Here is an 8,907-nt window from a genome sequence, read left to right as displayed (position 1 = left end):
GTGAGGTCATCTCAGCTGACCACATTGGGCTGGTCCTATGGTCTAAGAAAACCACTGAGCAAGCCATGGGAACCAGCAGTGAGCATCATCCCTCTGATCTTGACTCCGGGTTCCCTTTTTTCTTTGAATCCCTGCTCTCACTGCTTTTGATGATGAATTGTGAGTGAAATACTTACATTGCCATGTTGCTTTTGGTCATAGTGTTTCATCCCAGCAATAGTAACACTAATAATATACTAATAAGATGCTCCCTCTACACTGTTCGAAAAATAACCAATGGATGGTAATACACATCAACACACATATATTCTCATATCTTTTAGAATTATGTTATAAAGAAAGTCCATTTTAGGAGTAGTATACAGCAAGGAAGTAAGAAAATGACGCATAAAATATTTAATTCTTGGGGGAAAAATGAAGTGCTCAGCAGTTTGTAATTAGTGCATTTGTGGAATGTGATAAAATTTATTAAGCTATCTAGAGGTCATATAAAGATTTCTCTTTAGATGGGAAGATTTTAAACTTTTAGCTGGCAAAATACCTGTTGTAAACCACTTAAGAAGAGACAAGGTTTATTGGCTCACGTTTGGAGAATTTCTAACCCAGGTCCACTCAACTCTACTGCTCTTAGCCTGTGGAAGAACAGCTCATCATGGCTGTAGTGTGCGATGAAGTGGAATGGTCCGTTCTTGGTGGTGGGAAACAAGGGGAATAGGATTGTTTCTCCCCTCATCTGCCTTCTTCCAACATGGCCTCACCTCTTAGAGGTTCCATCACCTCCTAAAGATCCTAGTACCCTGGGCAAGATCATTGGCCTTCTGGTATATACATATCCAAGCCATAGAAGAAGCCAAATGACCAAATAGTAGACAAGACATTATATTTTTTTTTCTGAAAGTAGTTGCCATACATGTATATAGAGGCATAAGACCAAATTTGAATAATAGAAAATAATGTATTTGTAGTATAATGTATAATGTATTTATACGGCTAGAAAAAATGATGCATTATTTACATTAAATTGTTTTGTTTAGATACTTTGAAATTAGAAATTTTCTTTTATAAAAGTCTTTTGTAAATGCCTCAACATTTTGTAATTTGGGAAGAATGTATGTTTGAATAGCAAACTGCTAAGTGGGCAAACTTCTATGTAAAATAGTGACAGGTGGGTCATATTAATTAACAAATCAGGAGTCATGGTATCAATAAAGCCAATGCGTTTTTGTTCAGTAATTCCAGACACAAGAACAACTGATGTCACAGTGTATTGCAGGACACATGCCTAAGCACTGTACTAGTCCAATGAAGATAGAAATATGTTTTCAGCAGTTGCATTCTCAGATCTGTTATAAGAGTTGCATGGATTGCAGTAGCAAGAATCAAGACATTTTATTGGATTTGGTTTTAAATGAAAAGTATCATGTAGTGAAGTATGCACACAGTATTAATATCCACTCTGTAAATGGACGTGGGCTGCTGAGGGATATGTTCTACTTCATGTTGTTTATTTTAGATTTGTCTGTATTTGAGAGCAAGCACATCTATTAGAAAGCATTTTATTAATATAAATTCACTCTGTCTCTAAAGAATAATGGTAAGCTGACTCTCACAGTCTTATAACATCTATCTACAGAAATTGACAAATCACCTCAAGACACTCACGGAAGAGTTAAACAATCCCATGTTCTTTCTGTTTCTAACCATAGCAGGGTCTGCTTATCTTTGAAGGTTTCTCTGTTTAGCATCTCCAGCTTTCACCATTTTATAACCATTCCTACCCATTTGCCCATGGACTCTCCATTCATTTTCCACCCCACACTCACTCACCTTCTTTATCCTAAAGCTGTTCTCCATTAAAAGAAAAATGCTTTCAAGTGGAATCACAGAGTATGTAATTTTCAGGAATTGCATTTTTTCCCTTAGTGTAATTCCCTAGAGAACTACCCAGTTATCAATGTTTTGTTTAAATCCTGTATAATGGATGCATCACTGTCTAGCTATTCACCATTTGTAGGACACCTGGTCTCTCTTCAGTTTGAGGCTATTGGGCATATAACATCTATGCTTATTCACAGAGGCAGCTGTAGGCCTCACCCTTTTATTTGGAGGGGAGAGAAGTCCATGTCAGTGTGACGTTTGGTTGACAAGAAGTTGCTCAACTATTTTCCAGAATCGATGCACCATTTTATATCCCCGGTTGCAATTAGGAGTGATCCTGTTTCTCCTCATGCTCTGTAGCATCTGATGGTGTCACTACTTGACTTTTAGTCATTCTGATTGTTATGTAGTGACACCCCATTGTCTAAATCTGCAGCTCCCTGATAACTGGTTACGATATCTCTTTTTATACGCCTCCCTTTTAACATCTGCTTCAGTTAAATGCTATTCATGATTTTTACTTCCACTTACATGTATACTTAGAACTGTTAGACTTCGATTTCTTTTCTTTTATTAAACATTCCATTCGTTTACATCTCAAATGATATCCCACTTCCTAGTTACCCCTCCGCCAACCTCCCCATCCCACATCTGTCCCTGCTCTCCCTTTTGCCTGTATGAGGGTGCTTTCCCATCCACCTACACTCTCCTGTCCTACCGCCCAGAAACCCCCTACTCTGGGGCATCAAACCTCCTCAGAACCAAGGGCCTCCCCTCCCGTTGCTGTCAGGCAAGGCCATCCTCTGCTACATATCTATCTGGCGTCATGGATCCCTCTATGTACATTCCTTGGTTGGCGGTCTAGACTTTGGGAGAACTGAGTAGTCAAGTCAGCCTATGCTGTTCTTCCAACGGGGTTGCGATTCGCCTCCTCTCCTCCAGCCCTTCTGTCAGCTCCCCCACAAGGTTTCCTGAGCTCAGTCTGATGGTTGGCTCCAAGCATCCATATCTGCATTGATCAGTTGCTGGCCAGACCTCCCAAGGAACCACCACACTAGGTTCCTATCAGCAAGGGCCTCTTGATCACGGCAACAGTGTTGGGTTTGGTGTCTGCAGACATGATGGATCCTCAGGTGGGGCTGTCCCCAGTTGGCCCTTCCATTTGGTCTCTGTTCCATTTTTTTTGTCCCTCTTCTTCTTTTGGACAGGAACATTTCTGGGTTAAAAAACTTTGAGATGGGTGGGTAGCCCCTTTCCTCAATCAGGGGCCATGCCTATGTACTGTAGGTGGTCTCCACAGGTTCTATCTCCCCCTTCTCTGTGCATTTTGGCTAAAGTCAATCCCTTTGGGTCCTGGGAGCCTCACGTTTCTCTTGTGTCTGGGACCTGCCAGTGGCTATCCCCAGCTCCCCATCCCTCTGCTACCTATTTTTGTTCGATTTCCTGACCCTCTGTACCTCTCTCGAATCTCCTCCAGTTTCTGATCCTGTCCCCCTTATTTCTTCCCCCTCCTTTCTCCCTCCCTTGTCTCCCTCTCCTTCTAGACTTTGATTTCTTTACATATTCTCAGCACTAGTTCTTGGTTAGTCATGCTGATTATAAGTATAGTTCGAATTGATGACATATCTTTATGTCATCAATTATGTTTTAAAGCTTTTTTTGTGAGATTTGACTTAGTTATCTTTCATTCTATGGGTTGTGTTTTTGGTGTCACTTGTAACAAGTCTTTCCCTAAGAAGATAGGCCTAATCCTGTAAAGACTTGATGCCTTTCTAAGAGGTGATGGGGAGGGAGATGGGGCAGGGAAGAGCTCTGTGAGGGGGAACAGAGGGGGGGGGAACATTTGGAATGTAAATAAATTAAAAAAATATTATTAATAATAAATGATATTAAAATAAAATTCTTTCCCCTGTTCCAAATCTTGAATATTTTATCTTATTATGTTCTATATTTAATTCCATGAACTATTTTGAATTTATTTTTGTCTATGGGGTGAGGTTTAGGTCCAGGTTCATCTTTTCCTCAGGAGTTTTATTGCTTCTAAACTCTTTATTGAAAAGGCTGTACATATTACTATCATTGAATTGATGTTATATCTTTTCAAAAAATCAGTTGAACATATTGATGTGGATCTATTCTTGAATTAGTATGTATCCCATTGGCAGTTGTAAAAACCACAGAGTGGGTGAATTATAAAGAAAATATTTCATTTTGTTCATCGTTGTGGTAGTACAAAGTTCAAGGATCTTATCATAGGATAAAATCTTGTTGGCAGAGCCCCGAGGTATGACAGGTATGGTATGACAGGGCAAGCAAGAAGGAAAGACAAGGTTAATGTCTGTGGGGTGTGTGTGTGTGTGTGTGTGTGTGTGTGTGTTCTGGTCATTCCCATCTTATAAAGCCTCTTGTATTCAATCATGGGGCTCTACTGTAAGATATTTTAAACTTTATTTTATTTCACAAAGCCTGTCACATAATTGGATACCTCTCTACTTTGTACATGGTCATTCCCACCCTCCACAGAAAGACTGCTCCTGAACTCTCATGTGGTAACACAGCGCTACAGTCCTGATGCTAACAGAACAGTAGAGATGCCTCAGTGATTTAAGTTGAAAACAGGACACTGGTATCTATATGGCTCTTGCTCATCAGGAAGGTACAAATGTCTTTATTCAAAGATACAAAATAAATTATCTGTAGGCATGGGCAATGACAGCAGTAAACCATTATATATTGTCAAAAGAAACCAGTAACTGATAGTTACTGTGATCAGCCAGTCATTTTCTCCAGGTGACTTCTCTGAAGTTATCTGTGAGGAACCTGTCTTGAGCTGCCCGTCACAGTTCATTGATAAGGGCAATGCACTATTCTAGGAGTTAGAACATGCCACCTCCCATAGTCCTCCTATTTCATCCATTGCACTCATTCCAGGGTCCTTCTCTTCTTTAGGAATTTCTGTCTTTACAGCTTTGGTTGTACTTAGCAAGGAGGTCACCCCAGCAGCATCCAATAAGGCAGTTCTCACAACCTTTGTTGGATCAATGATTCCATTTTCCACCATGTTCACAAAATCTCCAAGCATGGTGCCACAGCCAACTTCTGAGGAACTCTGCAGAATTTTCTCAACTATCAAAGATCCTCCAACACCTGTATTCTTAGCAATCATCATTGCAGGAATTTTGAGGGCTTTAAAATAATTTCTATACCTATTTTCTGATCTTCATTAGCAGGGTTTAATGAATCCAAGGCTGGGATGCACCGAAGCAGAGCACAGCCCCTTCCTAGAACAATGCCTTCTTCAACAGCTGCTCTTGTAGCCTTGAGACTGACTGTCTGTAACTCTTTCTTTTCAGTCACTTCAACATCACTTGTCCCTCCAACCTTCAACACAGCTACTCCATCTGAAACTTTAGCAAGTCGCTCATCCAGCTTTTCCTTTTCATAATCACCAGTTGTGATGTCTAGATGCTCAGTGATTTTTTGAGTACGTTTTTCAGTGTGAGCTTTGTCAGCTTTTCCTTTCAAAAGCATGGCATCATCTTTGGTGACAATGACCTCTACAACTTTTCCTAAGTCTTAGCTTGAACATCTTCAAGATTTAGATTCAACCCTTCTTCTCCAAAGACCACACCACCAGTAGCAATAGCCATATCTTTAAGCTGGTTCTTCCTATTGTCCCCAAACCCCGGAGCTTTGATTGCTACAACCTGAAGACCAACTTTTAGCCTGTTCAAACCAGTATACTTAGAGCTTCTCCATCAACTTATTCAGCCATTATGATCAAAGGGCTTCCGTGAACATTAGCAATTTCAAGAGCAGGTACAATGGACTGAACACTAGAAATTTTCTTCTCATTCAACAAAACATAGGCATCTTGGAATTCATAGTTTTGGCCTTTTGATGTATTAATAAAATATGGGGAAATATACCCTCTATCAAACTTCACACCATCAGTAATTTCTAGCTCATCATTCAGGGGTTTTCCCATCCTTCACTGTGATGGCACCCTTTCTTCCAGCCTTTTTCATTGCATCAGAAATGATGTTCCCAATGTCTTTGTCTCCATTTGCAGAAATTGAAGCAACCTGAGCAATTTCTTCAGGGATTATCACAGGTTTAAATTATTTCTTAAGTTCAGCAATTGCAGCGTTGGCAGCCAACATCACACCTCTCTGGATTTCCACTGGATTAACCCCTTTGCTGATCTTCCCAAAGCAGTGGCAGTGGTGGTGCCATCCCAAGCCTCTTCCTTTGTGTTATTGGCAACATCCTGAACAAGTTTAGAGCCAATATTTTTGTATTTATTCTTTAAATCAATTGACTTTGCAACAGTGACCCCATCTTTTTTTTTCTTTGGGATGTCCCCAACTCTGTTTGATAGTCACTGTTTTTCCCGTTGGCCCCATTTTAACAGCTAAAGTACTGGCTAAAAGGTCTACACCTTGAAGCATTAAGACTTGAGCATCTGCACCAAATTTTACATCTTTGGCATAGGCCTGAGTGAGAAGAGGAGTCAGTGCCCAAGACACTGGTCTCATCTGGTGAAGGACTATGGGTAGTAGAAGCATTTCTGTGGGGTGTTGGTAGGAGAGCACAAGGTGAGGCAGGCCATCTTCAGCGAGTCTACTGTAAGAATCTTATATAACACTAATTATTTCGCAACAGTTCCATGTCTAGAGATCACAGGACTAAACTTTCCCCTCTTGAAAACTTACAGTGGGGATTGCATTTCAATTCACAGGGCTCAGGCTGTATACTAAAAACCATAGCAGCTTTATCTTGTTTTCCATCAATATTTGTCATTATCTTTCAGTCAGCCCTATTGTCTTTATTACTGTTTCTATAGAATAAGTCTTAATATTGAATGTTAATCTGATTCTGCAACAAATTAAAACAGGTTTGGCATCTTGAAACCACAGAAAATTTTGGAGGCCTAAGCCTGAAGTCAAGATTTAGGCAGGGCTATTATCTTTTTGGAGCATCCTCCCACCCTTCTCTTGAGTTTCTGGTGGTTGGTGGTGATTCTCAGCCTCCCTGGGCTGTATGTCATCACTTTCCTGTCTCTGTCTCCATGGTCATTTTCATCTTTCATCGTTTTCCTTGCTCTAAGATCTTTCTCATCCAACATTTATATAACCATTCTTGTTTCCTTAATTTGGTGTTTTCATGGTGGGACCTTTCTCATCTTTTTACTTTCAGTGAATCTATCTCATTGAGTTCAAAGCAAACAAACATTTATTCAAAAATATTTACTCAGCTAAGCATGATTGTTTTATTACCATAGTTACAACATTTACAAATGTTTCGTTAGTGCTTAATTTACAAAAAATATTTTTTTGGTAAAATATTGTTGTTGTTGTTGTTGTTGTTGTTGTTGTTGTTGTTGTTGTTGTTCTTCTTCTTCTTCTTCTTCTTCTTCTTCTTCTTCTTCTTCTTTTTCTTCTTCTTCTTCCTCCTCTTCCTCTTCCTTCTCCTCTTCCTCCTCCTCCTCTTCCTCCTCCTCTTCCTCCTCCTCCTCTTCCTCCTCCTCCTCTTCCTCTTCCTCTCCTCCTCCTCCTTTTACTCCTCTTCCTTTCCTCCTCCTACCTCTCCTCCTCCTCCTCCTTGATTTATTTTCTCCTCTTATTTCTAATTTTTGTTTCTTTATTTTTGGCATCTTGTGAGTCAATTGAATATTTTAGAATATCACCATGGGTTATTCATAGCACTTGAGAAATTAGCTTTGCATAATTACAGAGTGATTTATTTAGGTTTTGTGATACAGAAGCACAATACATTGATAGACAAAGCAGAATGCTTTTTGTTCTACAATGTATGTGTTCTAATCCATAAAACCCATGACTGTATTACCTTGCATTGCAAAGTATACTATTAATATATTATTATTTATGCATCTAGAAATGAGGACTAATAATGTCTTTTCCTGTCCAGATTATTTTGTATCTTTTTCTTGTCTTGTATGTAGCTTGGTTTTTGCTGTTACAGAGTCTGAAAACATGGGTCTTGGTGGGGTATAAATTCTGGTGTATTAAAAGGGGGCTGATCTATTGTCCTTGAGTTTTATGGTTTCAAACAGATTTTCCTTCTTCCATCTTAATGTGTTCTCCTTTCATTTTCTATTTTATTACTTCTAAGATTTGCAGTATCCAACAGGAATAGCACTTGTATAGATGAGAGTTACTATTTGGCTTTTGATAAAAGTCCCTTGTTCATTTCCTCTTGCCTTCAGAGAGGCTGCCCCTTTACATACTTTGGGAACTTGTTCTGGGAATTCTTCCACAGAAAACAAGTCCTTTTTACAACTGTGTGGCGATATTTATATATGTTACATGTATTTCCTCATGTACTTTATATATAAATATATGTAAATGTATAATGTATATCTATACATATAATATGTGTATATGTAATTTATGTGACACAATAAAAAAGTAGGTTCATGTTAAGTATGACACATTTTTCTTCAATATTTTTGATTCAAATTGGTTGAATCTGAGATAGAGAACTGAGGGATAGAAGAGGTCAACTCTATTTGATGAACTGGAAAATGAGATTTCAAGAGAAATTAACTAAGGCACATGGAGAGAAATGGGGTTGCAGGCTATGTTAGAGTCAGATTTTACTGTGGGTACAATAACGAGCTATGTAGGGCTGTAAGCAAAGGGCACTAGATTCACTTGTAGTTTCCTAGCATTCCTTCTGTTTCTGTGTGGAAAAAAGATGTTAAGGCTGACAAATAGAAGGACATAGAGTAGACTGATGAATGACAGTTCTTGAACAAAGTTTGAGACAGGAGAGAAGAAAGATCGGAGCAAGAGACTTCACTTGTATTTCCTGTAGATTTGATGATGGACTGGTCATGGGATGGAAGTGAAAGGAGCAAGTTATTAATGCTCCTCACAGCTTAGTGTACTCAGTGGTGAGACAGACAGCAAGAGGAATGGGGGACTAGTAGATGGTTCAATGGATGGAGTGCCTGCTGCTCAAACATAATGATCTGAGTTCAGATCTCCAGCACCCATAATAAAG

At 39.3% G+C, this 8,907-nt stretch overlaps 1 pseudogene; it reads right to left on the bottom strand.

Moving 5' to 3' along the window:
• Positions 1-4,557: 4,557 nt before the first annotated feature.
• On the bottom strand, positions 4,558-6,501 carry Hspd1-ps5 (heat shock protein 1 (chaperonin), pseudogene 5; annotated as a pseudogene).

Source organism: Mus musculus, chromosome 14 (assembly GCF_000001635.26).
Source record: "Mus musculus strain C57BL/6J chromosome 14, GRCm38.p6 C57BL/6J".
In the NCBI taxonomy this organism is placed as follows: domain Eukaryota; kingdom Metazoa; phylum Chordata; class Mammalia; order Rodentia; family Muridae; genus Mus; species Mus musculus.
This window is presented reverse-complemented; position numbering and strand designations above follow the sequence as displayed.